The sequence below is a fragment of the Pleurodeles waltl genome, chromosome 7, assembly GCF_031143425.1.
Source record: "Pleurodeles waltl isolate 20211129_DDA chromosome 7, aPleWal1.hap1.20221129, whole genome shotgun sequence".
NCBI classification, from domain to species: domain Eukaryota; kingdom Metazoa; phylum Chordata; class Amphibia; order Caudata; family Salamandridae; genus Pleurodeles; species Pleurodeles waltl.
Genome location: NC_090446.1, coordinates 1,076,628,374 through 1,076,652,762, shown reverse-complemented (window position 1 = coordinate 1,076,652,762; position 24,389 = coordinate 1,076,628,374). Strand labels below are relative to the sequence as shown.

Below are 24,389 nucleotides of genomic sequence, written 5' to 3'. Positions count from 1 at the left end.
ATATGGCTTCTGTTCGGATTTAGCATAGAATCCACCCTCTTGGAAGTGTTTGAATATCTGAATATTAAACTTGATAGGGTCACGCTGAGATAGTGGTGCTATTGGATCTGTCGACAATCTTTGATACTATGTCTCACCCCACCCTGCTTTAACTTTGTCCTCGGCTTTGAATCTCATGTGACACCGGGTCAACCAAGGCTCGGTGCAAGTGTGTGTGCCTGATGCATAGCATAGGTTTTGTACTGGAAAAGTATGCTTCAGTACACAACACTATGCTTAGATATAGGTTAATACGCTTCCCACATTGTATGTGTTCTGTACAATACTGTAGGCATTCAAAGTTGAAAAAGTTGGAATTAAAACCTTTCTTCTTTCTCAAAGAAGCATTCGATTTCCGCACAAAGCCTTGTCGAAACTTTTGAACAGATAGGGCTTTACATCAAAACCAATGGATAGTTGCATGAGAGCGCCATTCACCACACAATGGATGCCCCTTGATGCAAAGCAGAACTAACTCTACTCTGTGTTACTTGATGGTTATTTTCCATTGCAACTAATGTTGTGCCCAGGAAATTAAATGCTGAAATAACATTTTGCACTTATTAGATCCACTTATGCAGTGCAACCCAGTACAGATTGTTATTAAACTGGACCCTTGGAGTTGGCTTGTAATTGAAAAGTCTCTGATTTCTTAAGAAAGTGCTCAATCGGAGGAATAGATCAACCTGTGAAATTTTACAATACCATGTCATCCATCTACTGATAGAAATTCCACCATGGGATTTTATTTCAAATTTAGAACTTCCTCTAAAATCAGACTATTTTCCATAATCCCTCAGTAATAAAATAGGCTCTATGTCTCATCTGCTCCTACCACAAAATGTCCCCACCAAAATAGTGTTGATTCTCTTGCATGCAATTTTTGCCGCATTTACTATCTTTTTACACAAATAAGTATATTGCAGTTTTATACGTTTGCTTGCTGGTAGAGAAAATGAAGGCTTTTTTCCATGTCTAGCACCTAGAGTTCAGTGGCATGTCTTAAGGCAGTGCCATGTGGGCTCTGTGACAAAAGAAGCTTGTGTTAGGCAAGGTCAAACACTGCACTAGCACTTGAAGTCTTATGCACAGCAGGATCTGGTGCAAGAGGGTTTGACGCAAGCGATGAACGAAAGACACTTACTTCACCAAGAGTCTGCTCACCTCAGCTAAAGGCAATGTTCAGCATGCTCCTTGGGCTGAACGATTGGATGCAGGGCAGGGCACAACATGTGCATAGATAATACTGGTCATAGCCTCACTGGACGTGGCCTAATCACTCAAGTATCATCTTGTGATGTTTGAAGCAAATTATCTTAAATCTAAAGAGGTATGAATATAATATCCAGGACTTTGAATACTTCCATTGGCTCGAAGTTGACACAAGGACATAGTGGGGAATAATGCCTAATGAGGCCAAGGATCAAGATACTTACAAGGCTCACACCACATTATTTGCCAGTACCCTATACACCACTTCTGCTCACCTAATCATCCAATGCTCCTTGAATCCAATCAAAGGGTATTTAGAGCCTGTGAAGGGCAGGTGCCTAAACTGTTGAACTTACACCCCTGAGTGCACAGCCTAAATACACGTGCTTCAGGACAGGCCTGGCCACTAAAATATTCTGACTCGCCTTACACTTAACATTCTTATATGGGAAGAATGATAATGCTTGTCAGACTGAGTCCATCATTATCAATTATACTCTGACTTTACTTGTTTCTTCGGATTCACAGACATAGGGGGTCATTATGACCCTGGCGGAAGGCGGAGAAGCGGCGGTAAGACCGCCAACAGGCTGGCGGTCTTTCCTCTGTGTATTATGACCATGGCGGTTACCGCCATGGTCATCCGCCGGTTCTCCGTTCCGCCCGCCAGGGTGGAGACGACCGCCGGGCTGGAGACCAGGGTCTCCAGCTCGGCGGCCATCACTATACCGCCGGCGGTATTTGGACCCGGCTGACCGCCATGGATTTCATGCGGTTTGAAACTGCCATGAAATCCATGGTGGTAAGCACTATAAGTGCCAGGGAATTCCTTCCCTGACACTGATAGGAGTCTCCCCCACCCCCACCTCCACTCCCTCCCCTACCCCCCACCCCCCTTTCCACCCCCCAAAGGTGGCAGGACCCCCCTCCCCACCCTGACCCCCAACATAACATCACTCATACACACACGACACGCACGCAGGCACCACCAAGACACATACACGCACACACACCGACATACATGCCAACATCCACACACACAGTCAGACACGCACACCCACATTCAAACATACACGCACACATCCATACAGACATACCTACAGACATACATGCACTCATTCCTATACACACAACACCCCTGCAAGCATACACGCACTCACACACCCCCTCTACATACACACACACACTCCCATGCACGCACACAACACACAACACCTCCCCACCCCCCTCCCCTCATGGCCGATCGACTTACCTGGTCTGATGATCCTCCGGGAGGGGACGGGAGCCATGGGGGCTGCTCCGCCGACACCACACCGCCAACAGAACACCGCCACGCCGAATCACAGGACGTGATTCACTGGGCGGTGTTCTGTTGGCGTGGCGGTGGAGGTGGAGCAACCTCCACTTCCCCGCCGCCCGCCAGTATGGCTGTTGGCGGCTCTACGTCCGTAAAAGGACGAAGAGCTGCCAACGGTCATAATACAGTAGGGCGAGCGGCAAACCTTCACCACTGGAGGTCTTCTGCACGGCGGTCCCTCGGCGGTCTTGAAAAAAACCGCTGAGGTCAAAATGACCCCCATAGTCTTGCACAGTGCTCAGACAATCTATCTATCTATCTATCTATCTATTAGAAAAGCTCAAAAATATTCAGCAAATCTTTCATTAAGGGACATAGGGGGTCATATTGACCTCAGTGGTCTTTTTTCAAGACCACCGAGGAACAGCCGTGCGGAAGAACGCCAGTGGTGGCGGTTTGCCGCTCTGCCTATTATGACCGTTGGCAGCTCTCTGTCCTTTTACGGACGGAGAGCCGCCAACAGCCATACTGGCGGGCGGCGGGGAAGTGGAGGTTGCTCCACCTCCACTGTCACGCCAACAGAACACCGCCCAGCGAATCACATCCTGTGATTTGGCGTGGCGGTGTTCTGTTGGCGGTGTAGTGTCGGTGGAGCAGCCCCCATGGCTCCCGTCCCCTCCCGGAGGATCGTCGGACCAGGTAAGTCGATCATCTATGAGGGGAGGGTGGTGGGGGGGTGTTGTGTGTTGTGTGCGTGCATGGTGGTGTGCGTGTGTGTATGGAGAGGGGGTGTGTGAGTGCGTGTATGCTTGCAGGGGTGTTGTGTGTATGGGAATGAGTGCGTGTATGTCTGTAGGTATGTCTGTATGGATGTGTGCGTGTATGTTTGAAAGTGGGTGTGCGTGTCTGACTGTGTGTGTGGATGTTGGCATGTATGTCGGTGTGTGTGCGTGTATGTGTGTTGGTGGTGCCTGTGTCCGTGTCGTGTGTATGAGTGATGTTATGTTGGGGGTCGGGGTGGGGAGGGGGGTCCTGCCACCTTTTGGGGGTGGCGGGGGGGGTTGGGGGGTAGGGGAGGGGGTCGGGGTGGGGTGTGGGGGAGACCCCTATCAGTGCCAGGGAAGGAATTCCCTGGCACTGACAGTGCTTACCACCATGGATTTCATGGCGGTTTCAAACCGCATGAAATCCATGGCGGTCTGCCGGGTCCAAACACAGCTGGCGGTATAGTGACGACCAGGGTCTCCAGCCCGGCGGTCATCTCCGCCCTGGAGGGCGGAACTGAGAACCACATGATGACCATGGCGGTAACCGCCATGGTCATAATACACAGAGGAAAGACCGCTAGCCTGTTGGCGGTCTTACCGCCGCTTCTCCCCCTTCCGCCAGGGTCATAATGACCCCCATAGTGTTTCACTTCTAAGATAGGTTAGGAATCATTTGATACATAAATCATGTATAAAGACTCTAAAACAACTTCTCTTGAAATGGATTACTGGTTATGATGTAAAGCCCCTGGAATTAGTTATGTGGTTTAAAGTATGACATCATAATGCTCCCTTCCCATAAATTAATTATTATGCTTTGTCACACATCTGGTCACAGATGACAAGACAAATGGAATAATTAATGACATTTGGTGACCTGAAATATGGCAATGAATTATTTGCTTGCATTTGCCTTGCGAAAAGGGAGTCACTTTTAAGGAATCTAATAGTTGGATGCCTCTTTGCGAGTTAGTATTGATCGCACCAATAAAATACAAAACGCAGAGTTTATTGCATGCTCTAAATAGCCCCGATTCCGAGTTTATACCCTTCAAAGGGGAACAACATCCACATGTCCTGGTGATTATTGTATCCAAATCTAATAGGGATGTGGGCTGTACCCTGCGGCTTTGTGAACCATTTGTTTCAGCAGCTACATCAGGGGTGGGGCTATGGCCCTCTTTCATCTGCAACTTGGCAGATAAAAGCTGATAATTAATGGTAAAAGGAAGAAGGAAAGATATGGTGATTCAATCAAACGTTTATAGAGCGTGACAAATCACCTGTGCGGGTCTTGAGGTGCTGGAGCTGTCTGTTGCTGCATGGAGGTATGATCATTCGAACAGCCAGGTCATTAGTTTGCATCTGAAATGCTGGATTGACAGTTCACCCTGAGGTGCTGGGGGACATTGTTCCAAGCCTTGACTGCCAGGTGCGAGAAGGAGGGTCCTCTACTTTTGGCTCAACTGATTTTTGGGGTGTTTGTGAGGGAGAGTGAAGCTGATTAGAGGTGTCTGGATGGTTGGCGGAAGGCCAGGCACTTGTTGATATGTGCTGCCCTTCATTGTGCAGGGACTTGTAGGCATAGGTCATTATTTTGAACTGACATCTCTTCTCAATTGGGAGCCAGTGTAGTTTCATGAGAAGGAGTCTAATGTGGGTTCTTCTGGGGAGGTCAAGTATGAGTCTTGCTGCTGAGTTTTGTATTACCTGAAGTGTCTTCAGGAGGCGTGCAGTGATTCTCATCTAGAGCATGTTTCTTTTGTCCAGTCTGCTGGTAATGAGGGCCTGCATGATGATCCTTCTGATGTTTGCTGGGAGCCAACTGAAGATATTGTGGAGAATGCAAAGAGTGTGGAAGCAGGCAGATAATACTGCGTTAACTTGTTTCTCCATGGATAGCTTGCTATCCAGGATGATGCTGAAGTTGCGGGCGTGGTCTGTTGGGGCAGGGGCGTGCCAAACTCTGCGGGCCACCATGTGTTGGTCCATGGCAAGGTATTGTTCCACAAGATGAGGACTTCTGTTATTTCAGTGTTGAGTTTGAGACAGAGGGTTTGTTGCAGAGGGTCAAGCTGAGGAACAATCCTTGGGGTACTACACAGATGGTCTTTTTGGGCTCTGAGGTGAATGGTGGGAGAAGTATTCTTAGGGTTCTGCTAGTGAGGTATACGGGGATCTATTTGAGGGCGTTACCTTGAATCCCAAAGTGGTGGAGTCTGTTGATCAGGATGCGGTGGGAGACAGTGTCAAATGCAGCAGGCAGGTCCAGAAGGATGAGGGCTGCTATTTCCCAGCAGTACAGGAGGATGTCATCTGTGGCTGCCTCAGTGCTGTGGTTAGCTTTAAATCCAGATTAGGAGGGGTGCAGGAGGTTGTGGTGCTCTAGGAGTTGCTGGTTGATCACTTTCTAGAGGTCTTTTACGTCATATTGGAGCAGAGAGATGGTCTGGTAGTTCTTCAGTTCAGCTGGCGGATGCGTTTTTCAGGAGTGGCCTCACTTCAGCATGTTTCCAGTCCTCAGGGAAGGAGGCCGTTGTGATGGAGGTATTCAGGACCTTCCTGAGATTGTTGCCAATTGTCTTGCTTCCAAGGTTGAAGTTGTTATGGGGGCACTCCAGAGTGCAGGAAGCTCAGGATGGAGATAGTGTCTTGCATGGTGAGGATCTCCCAGTGGGCAAGAAGGTGTTCGAAGGTGTTCGAGGTTTGTGTTAAAAAGAAATGGAAAGAAGGATGGACGAGTGAATACACGAGTGGGCTGAAGTGAAATGGATGAGTGGGTGAAAGGATGGGTGGGGGAAGGGTTGGATAAATAAGTGTGGAAAAATGGATGGATGAATGGGTGAAAGAATGGGTGTGTGGGGAGTGGGACATCATTGTTGGAGATGGTGGATGCCAGCTAACAAGGCTCCAACAGGCAGGCACGGGAATCCTTTTTATCCTGTTGAGACACTGAACATCGGCCTCCCACAAGCCTCCAAAGGACACAGGAGGAATAGTTGAGTAGCCAATTTCACCAAGAGCAGAGCAATTGAACTGAAAAACAGGGTGGGATATCATGGGGACTCCGAGACCGCAGAGCCTACCTGCAGGTGGTGAAGGAGTGAGAAGGCCCTGCTCCCCTGCAGCCCCTGTGACAGACGGGCCCACCTGACAAGCAACTCGCGAAAAGGACTGCAAGACCCCTGTGGTTCCCCAGTGAGGAGGCACTGCAAGGACGATCAGTGATGATCAGGTGGGGGGCTTCCATCACCTCCCCAGAGTGACCGCTAGGAGGGCGTGCTCAGGGGCCCAGCTCGCATGCAGTTAGGACTCAGCATGGGCTTACCTACCACTGTCAAGCAGCAGACCTGGGTACCATGGGCCTCGTTTGTGAGATCCTGCTGGTGAACTGACTACCTTCACCTGCAACGGCTGGGTCCTTCATGGGAAGGGCCCAAGGTCTCCTGAAATGTGTGGTTGTCTATATTGACATGCAGCCAGCAGGTGGGCCGGACATCTCCAAGAACTTTCTGGGAACCCAGATTGGCCCTGTGATGCCCCCACAGAGTCGATCACAGAAAGAATTGAGAGGTGGGTAGACCCTGGGAACAACAGCGGGCCAGTAGCAATGGAAAAGAGCCACCATGAAAGAGGGCCTATATAACCGCTGAAACAAACTGCGGCAAAGACCATTGATTTTTTATAGACCAGGAGGCCTGCCGACAGCCGTAACTAGAGAGGACTCATTCTCTGAACCCACCCAAATGATTTACAAGAGGCCTCCAGCCAGTGAGATATCACTAATAATCAAGGGCTACACAAGAAGGGCCCCCTGACATCACCAAGATGACCGCAGGTGATACATGGGCCCTGTCAGACACTAATGCCAAAGAGGGGGGCCCCATCCTTCCTCACCTTCTCCCTGCTACTCCTGAATTAGAATGGTGTATGACCGCAGTAGTGAACTCCCTGTAAGGCACAAGTGTGATCAGATGGAAATGCAGAGTAAGCCACGGAGCCACAAGAGGACTATCCCCTACACAAAACAACATAGACAGACACGGTCTCAGAAGACCAGATTGTTCCCCACTGATAAACATTTAGAGGACTGGTAAATAAGGGGCATCCCCCTTTGAAAGGTCACAATAATCCTCAACTGAGCCTGGGCCTTTGATTGGTGTGGTCCCCTCCTGGCATTTTTGCATTCCACCCCAACACAGAACCTGACCCGGGGTGAAATCTCTGGATCCATGAACTCAGACAACATGGGCAGACAAAAGTCAACCAAGAGTCAATTCTGACTGCCCTCACTGGCGTCCCACTTCCCTGCCCGCTATGAACAGGGCATCTGTCTGACTTCACAACGTTAGGAACCAGCTGCCAAGTTGAAAGCTATAGTGCAGGCCATCGAGACCTCTTATACATTTGTAGAATCCTGGATTGAGGAGATGCGAGTGGAATTTGGCATCCTATGTGAAGACCAGAGGAAATTGGCCTCCAGAGTCATGGAAACCGAGCGTAACATTTTAGACCTGCAGATGAAGCTCGCAGACCAGTCAATAACTACCCATGATCTCCTCAATAGAGTATAGTGGCTGGAGCACCGTGTGGAAGATGCCGAAGGGAGAGCCAGCCAGAATAACATCCTTGTGGTGGGCCTGCCAGAGGGCACAGAGGGATCTCGTTTGATGATCAAGTTCCTAGAAGAGGAAGAGGGTGCACTGGGTGCTGACCCATTGCCTTCCAACGGGGCACTCGCTCGTCCTGTGGTCGCAAAACTGCTCTACTACAAAGATAAAGATGCAATCTTACAAGCTGCCAGACAGGCAACCCCACTTGAGTGAGAAAACTGCCAAATGTCAATATCCCCCGACTACACTTTACTGACTCAATGTCAGCGCTCCTCCTTTTTGGCAGTAAAGCGACATCTCAGGGACCTTCATGTTCAATATTCCATGTTGTTACTGGAAAAGATGAAAATAATTAATTATCAACTGACTCACTTTTTGCTGACCCAGACTCAGCCTGAGCTGAGGGGAGCCACTGACCACCGACAACTGGAAATAAGATGCTCTACTCTGGGGGGCAGAGGACAAGATTGGGCCAGGGAAGAAACAAGACCAACGGAGCCACCTGGGCCCCTCCCTACATGAGTTGAGCCAAAGTCAAAAGTGACTTTTGGAAGCAGCGTTTGCACTTCAACAATCCTCTTCTTTCCATCACACCAACTCTAGCCTAGGGGCATCTAGGCCTCCGGGCACTCACAGCCCACAGACCTGCTGGATCGACCCACGATTACAGAACAAACAGTGGACAACCTCCTCTGAAATTATATACATGAAGTCAATATATTGGAGAGGCAACAAATGGATGACGTCCCAAGAACTGGCCTGGCTTTTGGTCAGGTGACAATAATTATTTTTCCCCTCCGTCCAGTCATTAGATGCTCCTCCCACAAAGACTGGCATCTCTCACATTTGAAGGAGCCGGGCTGACCAAGTGAGGCGTGATCATGATTGGATACTAGCCACCTATTAACGCCCACATAAAGACTCTCACCAGGAATCCGGCACCACCTCCTCCCTATGTTCTGGCTTTTTGAGCTTATCAAACCACAGGCTTAAGTTCTTGTTTGTATCTTGTTGTTTATGGTTCAGTGTTTTCTATTTCACAGCACTATCATTGCCTTTTTTCCCTTTTGGTGGACAGGAGTGTGCACGTAGGACAGCCGGCCGCCTTAATTCCCCCCCCACACACACAGTAGATACATTCAATATCTAACAGACTTTACACCAGATTCCTCACACTGAATGTGCGGGGAATGACTAGCTGGGTTCCTAGTCCTCCTGGGCTGTAATATGCTTCTAACACAGAACAGGCAACATTCTGGACCAATTTATCCAAAGTCCTGGCCTCACCCCTACTTCCCCAGGCCCCTGCATGTCAACACTTGAAACAATTCACATGATGGGCCCAACAGTTGTCTCTCCAAGATGCGTGGAGAACACACAATCTACATGTGCATATACTGCCAATACTTGCACACTCAAACTATCTGGGCTGAATAAGGTCAGACCATGCTGCCCACATAGCAGATATAGAATGGGGTACACCACATCCCCTGGTTCCCATCTGGTATTTGTAGAAAGATAAGCTTGACATATTCTGTGATGCCCAACTCACCCTCATCATCCAGTACTTTGAAGATAACCAGGGCACGGCTACCACCCATGCAGTCAAGGGAGACACCTTCAAAGTAGTCACACAAAGCCTCTGCATTCAAAATATAGCAGGGGTCCACATGGAACTGCCTGGAACCCTACAGAGGGTGGAAGAGGCTGTTGCAACACTAGATAATTGCCCTCTCTCAGACGACATGGAGCAATAAGCTCTAACAGAGGCCAAAGTGAAATATGCTACCACTCTGGAGTGCCTTCAATGCTACGACTTCACCACATGCACGTCCTGACCCCATGCTATGGGGACAAACCCAAAAGTCTCCTCGCATGGCTGCCACAGCAGGAAACACACTCACCACCAATCAAGGAAATATACCAATCATGGAAATAGTTTGGGACATTGGCCTCATCCTACGTTCTCCATCAGACATACTACAGGCCTTCAGTACCCACTACACCAACCTATATACCATCCCCAGCCCCATCTGCTGTCACCATCAAGCACTTCAAGACTCCTCTCCCCCTATCCTCCATAACTGCACTAAAATGCATGCAACTCAACATACTGATAACAGCTACAAAGGTGAAAAAAGCGCTACTCGAACTAGCCCTAACAATTAACCTGGGTTAGATGGTCTCCCAATAGAGTACTATGACCATTTCTCGACTCATCTCGCCCCAGGTTGGTTAAGGTCTATAATGAAGCTTTCACCACCGGCATGCCCCTAGCCTCCCTCCAAGAGTATCTCCTGATTTCTTTGTTGAAACCAGATAGTAAGTTCCCTCTCTTTGCCTTGTATAGACCTATGGCCATATGAGGTGCAGACTATAAGACACTGGGTAAGATCCTCGCAGACTGTTATCTTCAGGTATTGCCCACATTATTCCAATCTGACCAGAACAAATTTGCCCTGGGCTGCAACACTTCCAACAATATAGAGCACCTCTTTCATGTCATGGACCAGGCATCACTGCTCTAACCACAAGCAGCATGCCTCATACTGGACCTCGAGAAGACCCTTAATTCCCTGTCCTTGGATTACCTTTTTGACATCCTACAAATGGCAGGGTTGGGCCCTCGCTTACTAGCATACTCAGAACTTCTATACACTAACCCAACCTCTCAAATACCAATGGATTGCTTAATGTCACCCCCTTTCCAATTGTTCAAGGGACATGCCAGGGCTGTCCCCTCTCCCCAAACCTTTTTGCCATTGCAATGGAAACCACTGGCCAATGGACTCCACCTGGAGGGCCAGGAATGGGGCATTTCCTTTGATGGGACAATACATGCTGTGTCACTCTATGTGGATGACATACTATTGTACCTCTGCGATGCAGCAGCAGACATGGCTCCCATCTCAGCAAATGTCCAAGATTTTAAGAAGCCTATGAGTCAATTAGATTTCCCAGTCTGTGACAATGCACCACTACGGGACATACTACCAGGCGGCTTGGGGGTTAGATTATATCACTCTCAACAGGACTTATTTGACTTCACTGCCCTCAAGACTCAAATGCACTTTTGACAATGGCTACCACTCTGCCTGATGGGCAAAGTCACCCTTTCTAAACGGATAGTAGTTCCCTGGCTACTATATTACTTTGGCAATGTACCAGTTTTGCCCCACTGATGAATATTCCAGGGCTTAGACAGGCTGCTGGGGGACCTGCTAAGGGGTGAAGTAAGTTGAGACATGGCTCTCAACATGTTTGACCTGCTGGTGGGACAGGATAGACTCCTTTGAATCCTATTGTCTAGTGGCAAAGCTCCAGTGGGTTTCCTGATGGCTAGCAAGGGCAAACATACATGAAACAAGCACAGGAGAAGGCCACCTTCTTCAACATATATTACCACAACCTCTTCACCCTACCATTAAAACATGTCAATCTTGGTGGATGGGTGGGTCGCTAGGAAGTGCCTGAACAGGATTTTCCAATTGATGAACCACATACTTCTCTACTCCCCTGTAATTCCCCTCCAAGGTCTTCCCATACCATTGGTGCTCTTCACAGCAGACCAACTGATAAAGTGGCACAACCACTCCCTAGACATGTTAGATAGCCTCTTCCATAATGCCCAGCGTCTCCCATTCACCAAACTGTGCCAAGATTTTGACATTCCCCCAGGCCAGTTTCTCTTGTATGGACAAGTACTACAGGCACTTTGATCACTATGGGGCAGGATAGATAATGCGCCCGTACCCACATAGTGATACACACATTACACAACTTAGGGGGGTGGCACTTCCTAATATCATGGCAATACAAAGCCATCACAGAACATACTGGGACCACACTGACACACCTGTAACACCTTTGGGAAGAAGATTTGGTGAGGCCCCTGCATGACACCAAATGGTGGAGATCCTCATAGTACCCCCAGATCATTTCCAGAAATATGTGATTTAGGACCAGATGTAGAAAGGTTTTTTGCGTCGCAAACAGCGCAAATCACTGTTTGCGAGGAGCAAAACCCACATCGCCATGCCCATTCCCATTTTGCGACTCTGTAACCTGGTTGTCGTCTTGCAAAATGGGACTGCGAGTCACAAATAGGAAGGGGTGTTCCCCTTCCTATTTGCAAGTCACACCACGATGCAGGATTGCTTTGTGACCGCGAACGCGGTCGCAAAGCAATTCGCAGTTACCACCAGTGTCACACTGGTGGTAACCTATTTGCAAAAGGGAAGGGGTCCCTTTGGGACCCCTTCCTCTTTGTGAATTGCATTGGGAACATTTTTTAAAAGCACTGCCTGCTCTGAAAAGATGAAACGGTCACGTTTCATTTTTTCATTTTGTAATGCATCTCGTTTTCCTTTAAGGAAAATGGGCTGCATTACAAAAAAAAACAAAAAAAAACAAAAAAAAATGCTTTATTGAAAAGCTATCACAGACATGGTGGTCTGCTGTCTCCAGCAGGCCACCATCCCTGTGAGTGCTGCAACTCGCATGGGGGTCAAACTAATTAAGATTGTCTATGGCGCTTAACAAGCACACACAACAACATGTTTAGTGACACACAGCTCATATTGAGCCATTACGACTTCATTTGGTTTAAGAATATTGCCTTATTGCCTTAGTTTGTCAGTAGGCCTCATCATTGTGATGTAAATAGCTCTAAAAACATAATGTACATTGTAACCTGTTTGTGACGTAGCTGTTGGTCAACGTTTGCTCCTCCTTTCACGGTGATGTTCCCTCAAGGGTTGTAAACTGAAAAAACTTCAATAAAAATTATTTAAAAAAAAAGAAAGGATGGGTGTGTGAAAGGATGGATGGGTGGATGAAAGGATGGGCGGATGAGTGAATAAATGGATGGGTGGATGAGTAGATGGGTGGATGAAAAGATAGCAGCGTAAATGGAAATCTAGGCATATGGATGGTTGAAAGGATGGCTAATGGGTGGGTGAAACAATGGAAGAGTACAGGGACATTTGAGAGGATGGATTAAAGGTAGATAATGGATGGATGGGTGCGTGAAAGGATGGTAGAACACTTGGAAATATGACGATGGGTGAATGGGTGTAGGGAAGGAAAGCAAATTAAATGGAAATCTGAGAGGATGGATGGATGGGTGGGTGAGTGAAAAGTAGCAGAGCAAATGGAAACCTGAGGATGGATGGGTGGGTCGCTAAAATGATGACACAGTAAATGGAAATCTGACAGGATGGATAGATGGGTGGGTGAAAGGATGAGGAAGTACATGACAACCTGAGAATATGGATGGATGGCATAGTAAATGGAAATCTGAAAGGATGAGTGGATGATAGCTAAGTTGGTGGGCCACAATGGTCAATTTGTGGATTCAACACTTTCTTGAAGAATGGTTAAATCAAATGATGGTTCTGAGGATGGATAGATGTATGGATAGATGTATGGATAGATGTCTGTATAGACGATGGATGAGCAAATGGATGGATGGATGGTGAATAATTGATGGATGAAAGAATGAATGGATGACAGAATGTAAAGGTGAAGTGGTGGATGTCAGTGGATGAATAGAAGGGTGATAGTATGAATGGATAGATGCTTGGGTGGAAGAGACAAGTGAGTACCTTTATGAGAGGTTTGGGCTCACGTATGTCACTTGCTTGGTGCCATCAAACCTTTGGTACAAGGTGGGGGGGTATTTGAATTTTCTAGCTACTCCCTTGACTATATTGCATCCTGTAATTACCAGTTGCGATAAAGTCAACACATCTCATAATTGCAATCTGTGTGCAAACGAGCTTGTGCAGGAGGTTACATTTTCCTATAAAGTGATAATCAGTCCGTAGATAGGCTATTTCTGTGAAAGATATGTGTTGCTGTAGGTTGAAAGGGGCTAGTAGAAATATAGGGGGTTATTCCAACTTTGGCGGGCGGCGGGGGCCGCCCGCCAAAGTTCTGCCGCCAGAAGACCGCACCGCGGTCAAAAGACCGCAGCGGTCAAAAGACCGCAGCGGTCATTCTGGCTTTCCCGCTGGGCTTGCGGGCGACCGCCAAAAGGCCGCCCGCCCGCCCAGTGGGAAAGCACCAGCAACGAGGATGCCGGCAACGAATGGAGCCGGCGGAGTTGCTGGTGTGCGACGGGTGCAGTTGCACCCGTCGCGATTTTCAGTGTCTGCCAAGCAGACACTGAAAATCAATGTGGGGCCCTGTTAGGGTGCCCCTGCAGTGCCCATGCCAGTGGCATGGGCACTACAGGGGCCCCCAGGGGCCCCACGACACCCGTTCCCGCCATCCTGTTTCTGGCGGCGAAAACCGCCAGAAACAGGATGGCGGGAAGGGGGTCGGAATCCCCATGGCGGCGCTGCTTGCAACGCCGCCGTGGAGGATTCCCTGGGGCCACGGGAAACCGGCGGGAAACCGCCGGTTTCCCTTTTCTGACCGCGGCTGTACCGCCGCGGTCAGAATGGCCCCAGAAGCACCGCCAGCCTGTTGGCGGTGCTTCCGCGGTCGTTGGCCCTGGCGGTCCATGACCGCCAGGGTCAGAATGACCCCCATAATGCTGCATACTAGATACTTACCATTTCATGACCTTCTTGAGTTTGGATGAAAGCATGCTTAATCAGAACATATATAATTCAAAAACGGTAGCACCCCTTGTGGGCAAAATTGACAGACAGGCATGGGGTATATTTTATTATGGTGCGAAAAAAATGTAGTCAATCATAAGAAATGTAGGGCCAGATGTACCAAACAGTTTTGCCCATTCTGTGTCTATGGGAAAATGTCTTCGTACATATGGCCCGTAGTTTCTAAAAATCCCTAGAAGTACAATAATGCGTTTTTTGTTAATGCGAAGTGCAAATATAATCCCACTAGCAATGTGCCTCACACTACTTCATTATCAATAATAAGAAAGCACACAGTTGAATAATTGAATATGTAATTATATCTGCAGACTTCTGTAAACAACGTTTTCCAGAGGCAGCCATTCAAGTTTTAGAATTAACCATTAAAAACTAAATCAGAATTGTTTTCACAGAACCAATTTTTTGAATACGCTAGAGTTCAAAACAGATACACTGTGTGCTTAACGTGTTTAAAAAAAATATAAAACCATGTTTTATTCTTTGTCCCAGTTTGATTGTTCCATCAAACACTGGATGAGCAGCCAATGAATCAGCACATGTTTAAAGGCAGTAGTTTAATTGTTATGCTTCACATCCAGATGTACAAATGCTGCATAAATATGTAGAATATTAGCTAACATCAAAACAGTTGCCTAAAAAAGAACTATTGATGAACCCATCTTATAAAATATGATTTGTGCAGCCAATCGTGATCCTGTTTTGTACTGTATGACTTATAATGGCATTTCGGATTGCTATGACAACAATGAAAAACTTCCAAAACATTAAATAGTGCCTTCTGAAAACCAATAGGCCTGCATTGTGTGTTCCGTAGCTCTCAAATGATTTTGTTGTTAGCATTGACATGCGGATAATACTGAGTCATTCATTTTTCTGTTTAAAGAACAAAATGTTTATCACTACTGAAAAATGAAACAAGCTCATGCAACTCGCTCAGCCTCGAAACGTGTTAGAGAACAAACAACATTAATAAAATATAAGTGGACAAATGGTATGATTAACATGTACTAAAAGGCCTAATTAGAGAAATCGCACTAGAAACATAAAACCGGCATGTTTATAATTTGGTTGACATGGTGTCCACCACCCCGAGTTCAATGTGAAATAATAAATAACTTTGAAAATGTATATTGATGAATCATAACAATTTGTACTGATAAAAGATAATATTGTTGGATAAAACTAATGATTTGGAATTATTGTTAACAAATAAAGAATGAACCAAATATGGTTTGGAGATTAAAACGTTTATTCTTCATGTATTAGCATTAGTTAAAGGCCTAAGCTTTAGTATTTTGTTAACAGTACAGTTTTCCAGATATTATGCTGACTTCATTGACATTCTTTTGCAAATTTTATTAGCTATTCTAATTGAAAGCTCACAGTGGAAATCTACTGTCTTTTCATACTGTCCATTCTGTGCTTCCTTGTGAAAACTATTGAAAGTTTTAACAATCGATCTTAGTTTCTGGTAGGAAGTAATGTTAGCTAAATCGTCATGATCTGTGCTATTTTCTACAATGTTAATAATCAAAGGAAACTGTCCACCAGAAAGAAGCATCAACATGGGCCTATCTTGAAGAAGAATGAACAAAGTTACAAACTGGAGAAGAGATGTAATTCAATTGGTTGCTCGCTGTCACACTGCATAGTCTTGTCCAAAAGGAGTTTAGTTAGTTATTTTTTGGACTATAATTAGGCAAACTCCTAGATGATGTAGTTCAGAATTAGTTATGTTCAGATGTAGTTATGTAGGGTTATGCTCATCTCTATGTTTGACTTACGGGTCTAAAAGTTTAGATACTTTAAGCCCAACATCACTGAACTGTTGTCCTTTCCATGCTCCTGATGCTGATCGCTGGAGACCTGCTGTTCCTATGCTCTGCTGACAAAGACTCTGCTAACTGCTGTCTCCTTTAAGAGAGGCATAACAAATATGCGTTTGTTTTTATTTGCAGGTTTTCCCCTTTTAGGAATTCAACTGCATTTTTGTTAGCATCATAGTTTAGATGTTTTCAAAATTAATTGTTGCCATATTTTGATTTTTGCATGTGATAAAGCCCCAAACATGCTTTTCAAATTAGAGTTTGGTAGAAGGATAAACGGCCCAAAAATTTAATTGATTGTTCATTAATTGATTATGATTGATTCAACTGCACAACTAATGAAATCTGTTGCTATTTCTCAAATAATTCTGTTGTTATTCTGTATAATACTTTTGGAGTGTTCAAGGGTGATTGCTCTTGTCAGATTAAGATTCTTCAATCGTTTTGGACAACCTGTGTTGTTTCTGTATTGCTAACATTTGGTTTTGTGTATTATTTACATGACTTTAGTAATGTTCATATGAGGGCAATAAATGTTTAAACTTAACTAAATTGGTGTGGTGATTCATGACCACATAGGGCAAGATGAGTGTAAACTACTGACCCTTATTGCATTTTGTTGTTGTTTATGGCTATTGGTTTTTATCATTTGATTAGATGATCTTATTACTCCTGTCTGAGTCAAAACATTTGAGTCAGCTTCTGAGGGTAGCAGATGCCACTGTCCTATTATGTGTCACCTAAGCCTAATTTAGGAGGTCATACACCCACAGAATTTGTTAGCAGAGGATTGTTTCATTTCAATAGGCGAGAGATCAATCATGGAGTTTGGATATGTGGTTTGACAATGCTTGTTTAGATGAGGCTGGTATGTTCCCAGTGTTGTTTGAGTTCCAAATAGGGATTGTGCTTGCAATGCTTTGGCAAATCGCAGGAGAATTTTGATGTATGAGGAATTTTGCATACTTCAAGGTAGTTGAGTGGGGAGTTTGCGTACTCCAAAGTGTGAGAGTACGGGAGTCATCGTACTCCAAGTGAATGTGGCATTTTGTGCTTAAAAATTGCCCATGTGGTTGTTGTTGTAATGGGCCCTGCGAGGTATAAGACTCTAGAGTATTGTGCAACTGTATGAGACACTTGTTTGGTTGTTGTTGTTTACTTGTCTGCAGGCGAAAGTGTTGGTTGATTGAGGGCTGTTGCGAACACCAATAGTAATATTTCCTTTGTGTGTGTGTTATTGAATGTTATTCTGAAGTGCACATGGAGGATCCATACTAACTGTAGTGAGGTTTCCGGGTCAAATCTTACTTGCATTCGTGAGAAACTCACAGTTGAAATTTCCATAAAGCTTTTGAAGTGATTGAGTCCTACCTGTAGTAAGCAGACAAGTTGTTTTTTGTTTATTTTTTTAGTGCTCACAATATTTTGCATTTAGTTGTGTGAGTTGAGTTTGAAGGACAAGCCGTGAGGCTTTGTCAGCCACTGTGTGGAGTGAGTGTAACATCGCTGGGTTTGTGCTGGGACTAGTTAGTTGGTGAAAAGAGCCGCGCAGGAATTAGTGGACAACCGTGAACAAATATTGGTTTACAATAGCAAGCAAAAGGGATTGAAATACTTACTGTTTTGGATTTAATTTGTAGTTTGAAACCTTATTAGAGGTACAATTGAACATTTTCAAAGCATTAAAGAGTGGGATGAGAGGAGATGCTTTCATTCTAGTCAGAATAGGAGAAATTGCCCCGCCACAAGGTGGACCTGCAGACTTCAAATTCTACTGACACACAACAAACTGATAGTCCAGTAAAAATATTACCAACAAGAGAAATTCCTGTAGGGAATTATGTCATGCCCCTTAGAGTAGGAGTGATATTTTGTCATTTACAAATGATTACTCAAGACCGAAAGAGAAGCCAGTGGAATGGTGTCAGCAGACAGACATGTTTGTTAAATTTGCAAAGTGTTTATGGGAGCATTTAAATACTTTTTTAGAAATAGTGGTTGCAGCTAATTTATGGATTAAATGCAAGAGGAGTGTTGAGTGGCAGACGAGAGAGTCTCCATGAAATACGGTTACAGGTTTGCCATCTCCTTATGTAATGAAAAGATATTACAAACTGAAACTAGAACTTCTTCCAAGGATATTGATTGACAGAGAATCGATAGGACAGTTTAGGAAGCAAAGGAGTTTATACATGCATAATATGAAAGGTTGTTGCAGACATTGAAGCATTGTAGCGGTACAGAGACATTTGAGCTTAAAGACATGATTCATTTTGTGTTCAGGTTTGTGCAGGGGTTAAGACTTGAAATTGGTAACATGCTTAAGAGTCCTTTAATTTGCTGGCAAGCAAAACTGATTTATGAGGTATTGTAATTTGCTAAATATTGCAATGATGAAATTGACATGAAACAGAAGTGATTCAGGGACATGGTCAGGCGAGAGGTAGAGGACGTGGTAGAAATGGAAATCGTGTTGATATGAATACTAATGTTAACCCAGGTGATGTGCAGGCAATTAAAATGATGTTACCTTGTCATGCATGCAGGAATTCTAGACACTGGAAGCAGGAATGTCCTTTCATGGTGGAGGAAGGTGTTGTGCAGATGAATGAACATAATCTTTTTCCAAATTTGAGAGGTCAGAGAAATCGGAATCCCTATGCAAATGTCCAGAATATGAATAATCAAATGCAGATTACCCAAATGCAAATTACCCAACAGCAGGTGCCTCGTTTTCAGGTACCACAACAGCAAACACAACAGCAGATGCAAATGATGCCACAGCAGCAGCAAATTGAAATAACTCAGGCTCCAATGGCACAGCAGTAGGTAGTGGTTCCTCAGCAGAACATGGGACAAAGATTAAGTCAAAATAGTCCACAATTAATTACACATTATCCATTGCACTATGAGGATAAATTGAGTGATGAAATTATGAGTGGGAGTTTGGAAGAAGAAGAATGTGTGCAAGCAGCTTCATTAATGGTGGATCAGAGGGGTCCCTATGTAAATGGAATGGTCATGTGTTATGAAATTTCATTCCTGGTGGACAGAGGAGCTACACACTCCACTGCACTGTCAGAACTGCAGAAGTTCCCAATGTGCCACTTTCTGGGAGAACAGTACAGGTTGTAGGAGTAGCAAATCAACACCTGACAATTCTGATTGCTGAATTGATTCCTGTCAAAATTGGTACTTTTGAAGTCATGCACACATTTGTAGTCTGTGATTCAAGTCCAGAATACCTGCTGTGAAAAGACTTGTTGTGCAAATTAAGATGTTTGATTACTAGTACGAATGGTGGAATTGCCATTCAAACAAATAGTGATGATGAGGAATCATGCATTCCAGTTGGTTGTAATTTGATTTAAGGAGAATTCCCAATAATTACTCTTTTTCCAGCATTCACATTACAGGACCTTCCAAGTGACTGACAAGATACAGTTATTATAAAAGTGTGGGATCTTGCTGGACAAGTTATTGGGCTAATTAAAGGAGAGGAACCAATCAAAGTCACAGTTAAAGTTAATGCAGTTTTCCCCCAAAACACCCCCATATCACATGGTACCAGATGCAAGTGAAGGAGATACTCCTGTAATTGCAGAGTTTTTTGAGCAAGGGGTTTTGAAGAAAGTGCTGAGTAGCTCATGTAATTCACCTATTATGGGTTTGCAAAAACCTAGTGAGACGTTTCACATAGTTCAGGGTTTGAGAAATATAAATGACAAAGTAGTTATATGTTGTCCAGTGGTACACAATACCAGCATTGATTTTGTTCCAAATCCCATGTGATGCTGAATGGCTCACAGTAGTGGATTTATCACAAGCATTTTTCTCAGTGCCTCTACTTCAGGATAGTCAGTTTCTCTTTTGTTTTAAATTCTGCAATCGTGTGTATTCCTAGTGTACTGCCACGAGAAGCATGTAGGCAAGATACAATTGTCTTTTTGAATCATTTAGGTGAAAATGGACATAAAGGCCCTCATTACGAGCCTGGCGGTCCTTGGACCACCAGACTCTCAATGGCAGTCTTACCGCTGCCTGGCCGTCGGTAAAGACCTCCATATTACAACTTTGCTGGTTTGGCGAAAGCCAAACTGCCGAAACGCTGCCCATACCACCAGGGCAGACCGCCAGCATTGTCATGGCAGTTGTACCGCCATGAAAATGCTGATGGTCATGCACCAGGTGACAGGATCCTCCATTCCTGTTCTCGGCAGACACTCCCCCTCATGACCACACACGTACATTCACAGACCCCCCACTTACCCATGCATTCGTTTACATACACCCCCACATACTCGTACTCAAACACACACTCAGATATACCCATTCACACACAGAAGCATATGAACACACCCATTCACGAGCACACATGCACTCAGACACAGACACTTGCATGCACGCACTCAAAGAGACAGCCCCCCTCTGCATTCACAGAAACATACATTCACTCACACACACAAACAACAACCCTCCTACCCTTCTCGGCATACACACACTCACAAACGCACACAGACACCCCCTCCCCACCCACATTTATACACACACACAGACACCACACACAATCACACAACACTCCCCACCCTTCCACCCCCCCTTTCGGATGATCAACTTACCTGCTTCAGCGAGGTGGCATCTGGGAGGGGATGGGTCCCAGTGCTTGGCACCACACTGCCATGCAGGAAGCAGCCACGCAGTGTTACAGTTCATAATACGGTGGACGGCGTCCTGCTGGCGTGGCAGTACTGGCGCTGGAAACCACCTCTATTATGACATCGGCCAGGCCAACAATGTTGGATTTCCACCTGAAAGTGAGTGGATATCAGCACAATGTTGTAATAGGGCAGTCATCGGATCAGCAGCACTCACAGTCTTTTGGCACCCGCGACTTTGGCGGTCTTTCAAAAAGACTGCCAAAGTCATAATGAGCACCAACGTGTCTCCATCCAAATTACAATACTGTCAAAAAGAAGTGAAGTACTTGGGACATCAAATAGAGAAAGGTGCAAGGAAAGTATCCAGGGAAAGAGATACAGCTGTATTGCAAATGAACCCTCCTGTTTCTCAAAGAGATGTCAGGGTGTTTTTGGGAATGGTGAGTTACTGTCACCAATGGATTCCTAATTCTTCTGTTATTTCTGAGCCTTTTCTAAGATTGACCCACAAAGATATTATTGATTCAGTGCCTTTTGATTAAGCTTGTATGAAAGCTTTTACTGAGCTGAGAGAGAGTCTGTGAAGAGCACCAGCTCTGGGAATGCCTAACAATATGAAACCATTTTCACTGTTTTGTCATAAACGTGATTGCTGTGCTCTTTCTGTCCTGACACAGGTACATGGTGGCATAAATCACACTTTAGCATACATGTTCAGCTACTTTGGATCAGTTGCAATTGCTTTACCAGGCTGCCTGGAACAGGTAGCTGCGTTTGGTGTTAGCCTTGCCCAAGTGATAGAATTGCGATGGGACATCCTTTAACTGTTCTGGTCTCTCATTCAGTTGAGGTCATGCTTACCAGGACCAAGACTTAATACCTGACAAATGCTTGATTGACACGCTATGAATTATTGATTTTGGGGTCCCCGAATATATCCTTGAAAAGGTATGGATTACTTAACCCTGCTACTTTGTTACCTATACACTGCTGAATTAGAAAATGTAAATGAAGTGGAACATGACTGCCTCGATGTTACTAAACTGTGCACCAAACTCAGACCTGATATTCAGGATATTCCGTTAGAGAAAAATGACCAATGTTTTTTAATTTTTTTTTATGGTTCCTGTTTAAGAGACAACGTGGGAACATTCAGAGCTGGTTATGCTATGTGCACTATCTCTGGTGTACTTGAAGCTTCATGGCTTAAAGGAGTATATTCTGCACAAGTGGCTGAATTGGTTGCTCTTACTAGAGCTCATCACAGCTCAAAATTATGATTTTTGCAGACAGACAGTATGGATTTGATGTTGTGCATGAGTTTGTGCAGTTGTGGTCCCAAAGGGGTTTTATGGCCTCTTCTGGCTCACCCATCAGAAATGGTGATAGGATTCATGAATTACTGAAAGCTTTGTAATTACCTGACAAAGTCGCAGTTGTGATGTGTACTGTGCATCACAAAGCAAATGATTTTATCATTATGGGTAATGCATATGCTAGATATTGTGCACTTCATTGTGCCACTTTCAATGAAGAGTAGAAAAATGTAACCGGTACTGATGAGACAAGTCAAAGTTTTCTGTTGACAGTGGTTGACACTTGGAAGGAAATAAAAAGATTGCAAGATGAAGTTCCAGAAACTGAAAAAATAAGCTGGACAAAGTTGGGTTTCAACCAAAGAGAAACTGATGAAATATCAGTTTCAAATGAAAGGCAGGTAGTCTTGCCAAACTGTCTACTGACACAAATGGATAGATATTATCATGGTCAAACTCACATTGGCAGAGGTGAAATGATTCAAACATTTAAGCAATCCTGGTTCAATCCAAAATGTAGACAGGTTGCAGAAGCAATTTGTCACAGGTGCATTACATGTCAAAAAACAAACGTGGGAAAGAGAACTGTTGTCAATTTGGGTCACATTGGAAGATCAGGTGTGAGAATGCAGATGGATTTCTTTGAGATGCTTGTATGTGGTGGTTTGAGATACCTGTTGGTGATTGTTTGTAAATGTAGTCATTGGATTGAAGCCTACCCTACATGTAGAAATGATAGCCTCACAGTAGCAAAGTTGTTACTTAAGGAGCTGGTCCCAAGATTTGGGCTACCGGCCTCTTTAGAATCAGGTAGAGGATGTCACTTCAATAATGAGGTGATAAAAATTCTATGTTCAGCCTTTAACATTGAGCAGAAGCTGCACTGTAGTTACCGTCCTGTAGCTTCTGAATTAGAGGATGAAAAAAATTGGTACTCTGAAAGCTCGATTGGCAAAAATGTGTGCATCCACTAGTCTGAAATGGCCCGATGCTTTAACTTTGGTTCTGATGAGCATGCAAAGTACACTCGACAGAAAGACTGGACTCTCGCCACACAAAATATTGATAGGCAGAGCCATGAGATTGCCAGCTGTTCCTGCAAATGTATGTGTGAGCATGATAGATGACTTGGAGCTGGATTACTGCAAGGGTCTAGGTGATGTGGTTCGCTCTTTGTTTCACCAGGTAGAAGCAACAGCTGTGCCACCATGCCAAGACCAAGTGTCGCAGTATACGGGCTAGTGATTGGGTGGTGATCAAGAAGCATGTGCGTAAATCTTGCTTGGAGCCTAGGTGTATGGGTCCTTTCCAGGTCATACTAGTGATGACAACTTCTATGAAGTGTGCTGGAATTCTAAACTAGACTCATGCAATTCATACTCATAAAGTGCCATGTCCTTTGGTTGATGAAGATCCAGTGATCCTGAGAGCACCAGCAGAAACTGTACAGTCTCAAGAGGAGCACATGGTAGAAACAGAGCAAGAGACTGCAGGAGAAAAGACAGTACAAACTGGTGATGTTCCAGATTCAAGTACTTCTCTGCCAGCTCAATTTGAGGACAAGCTTGATATTCTTCTATCAGCAGAAACAGAAGTGGATGTAGCAGAAGAGTCAAGTCTGAACAGGAGGACTCGCCCTGAAGCAGACAATTGGGAAAAGGAGATAAAGCAAATATCAATTCCTGAAGTAGCCCAAAGTGGAGTTAAGTTGAATCAAAAACAGTCAGATTTGACTCCTCCTGAAGTGGCTAGTGGTGCAGGTGAAACAAGTTAAAGTCAGAGAAGAATTTGTCGGATTCCGGCTAGACCAAGAAGAATCGTAAGCCCAGTTGTATCATCACTGTCTGGGAAAGCTGTGAAAGGAGATAAGTGGCCCTCCTTGACTGCAGTTGAAAAAATTCCTGATGTGTTGCTGAGCATACATGAGAAAGCAGAAACAGCAGAAGGAACAGATGTGAGTGAATGAGAAACAAGTACAAATCGAAAATTGAAAAGGAAAAGAGTTGCAAGTCAAAGATGCAGCTGAAGAGTT

The 24,389-nt window shown here is 45.0% G+C and overlaps 1 protein-coding gene across 1 annotated transcript in view; it reads left to right on the top strand.

Moving 5' to 3' along the window:
- The window catches only part of ANKFN1 (ankyrin repeat and fibronectin type III domain containing 1), a 1,012,473-nt gene that overhangs the window by 51,745 nt on the left and 936,339 nt on the right, over window positions 1-24,389 (top strand). The window lies entirely within an intron of this gene.